Source organism: Arachis duranensis, chromosome 4 (assembly GCF_000817695.3).
Source record: "Arachis duranensis cultivar V14167 chromosome 4, aradu.V14167.gnm2.J7QH, whole genome shotgun sequence".
Lineage (NCBI taxonomy): Eukaryota > Viridiplantae > Streptophyta > Magnoliopsida > Fabales > Fabaceae > Arachis > Arachis duranensis.
Genome location: NC_029775.3, coordinates 29,821,434 through 29,823,107, shown reverse-complemented (window position 1 = coordinate 29,823,107; position 1,674 = coordinate 29,821,434). Strand labels below are relative to the sequence as shown.

Below are 1,674 nucleotides of genomic sequence, written 5' to 3'. Positions count from 1 at the left end.
TGGTCATGGCCTTCTTGGATAAATTCTTTCCTCCTCAAAAGCTGAGCAAGCTTAGAGTTGATGTTCAGACCTTCAAGCAAAAAGATGGTGAATCCCTCTATGAAGCTTGGGAAAGATACAAGTAGATGACCAAAAAGTGTCCTTCTGACATGTTTTCAGAGTGGACCATAGTAGATATATTCTATTATGGTCTATCTGAGTTTTCCAAAATGTCATTGGACCATTCTGCAGGTAGATCCATTCACTTAAAGAAAACGCCTGCAGAAGCTTAAGAACTTATTGACATGGTTGTAAATAACCAATTCATGTACACTTCTGAGAGGAATTCCGTGAATAATGGGACGCCTCAGAGGAAGGGAGTTCTTGAAATTGATGCTTTGAATGCCATATTGGCTCAGAACAAAGTGTTGACTCAGCAAGTTAACATGATTTCTCAAAGTCTAAATGGATGGCAAAATGCATCCAACAGTACTAAAGAGGCATCTTCTGAAGAAGAAGCTTATGATCCTGAAAACCCTGCAATGGCAGAGGTAAATTACATGGGTGAGCCTTATGGAAACACCTATAATTCATCATGGAGAAATCATCCGAATTTCTCATGGAAGGATCAACAAGGCTTTAATAATGGTGGAAGAAATAGGCTCAGTAATATCAAGCCTTATCCATCATCTTCTCAACAACAGACAGAGAATTATGAACAGAATACCTCTAACTTAGCAAACTTAGTCTCTGATCTGTCTAAGGCCACTTTATGTTTCATGAATGAGACAAGGTCCTCCATCAGAAATCTGGAGGCACAAGTGGGCCAACTGAGTAAGAAAGTAACTGAAACTCCTCCTAGTATTCTCCCAAGCAATACAGAAGAGAATCCAAAGAGAGAGTGCAAGGCCATTGATATAGTCAATATGGCCGAATGCAGAGAGGGAGGAAAGGATGAAAATCCTAGTGAGGAAGACCTCCTGGGACATCCTCTGAGGAGGAAGGAGTTCCCTATTGAGGACCTAAAGGAATCTGAGGCTCATATAGAGACCATAGAGATTCCATTAAACCTCCTTTTGCCATTCATGAGCTCTGAAGACTATTCTTCCTCTAAAGAGGATGAAGATATAACTAGAGAGCAAGTTGCTCAATATCTAGGAGCCATCATGAAACTGAATGCCAAGTTATTTGGCAATGAGACTTAGGAAGGTGAACCTCCCTTGCTCATTAGTGAACTTGATACATGGGTTCAGCAAACTTTACCTCAAAAGAAACAAGATCCTGGGAAATTCTTAATACCCTGTACCATAGGCACCATGACCTTTGAAAAAGCTCTATGTGACCTGGGGTCAAGCATAAATCTTATGCCACTCTCTGTAATGGAGAAGCTGGGGATCATTGAGGTACAGCCTGCCTTATTCTCATTACAATTGGTAGACAAGTCAGTAAGACAAGCTTATGGATTAGTAGAGGATGTGTTGGTAAAGGTTAAAGGCCTTTACATTCATGCTGATTTCATAATCTTAGACACTAGGAAGGAGGAGGATGAATGCATCATCCTTGGAAGACCTTTCCTAGCCACAGCAGAAGCTGTGATAGATGCTAACAGAGGAGAATTAGTCCTTCAATTGAATGGGGACTACCTTGTGTTTAAGGCACACGGCTATCCTTCTGTAACAAGGGAGAGTAAGCATG

The 1,674-nt window shown here is 41.0% G+C and overlaps 1 non-coding gene across 1 annotated transcript; it reads right to left on the bottom strand.

Moving 5' to 3' along the window:
- Positions 1-47: 47 nt before the first annotated feature.
- LOC127747055 (small nucleolar RNA R71) lies at positions 48-151 on the bottom strand. Its single transcript, XR_008008859.1, has one exon. It is a non-coding gene; the product is annotated as a small nucleolar RNA R71 (small nucleolar RNA).
- Between the last annotated feature and the right edge of the window lie 1,523 nt (positions 152-1,674).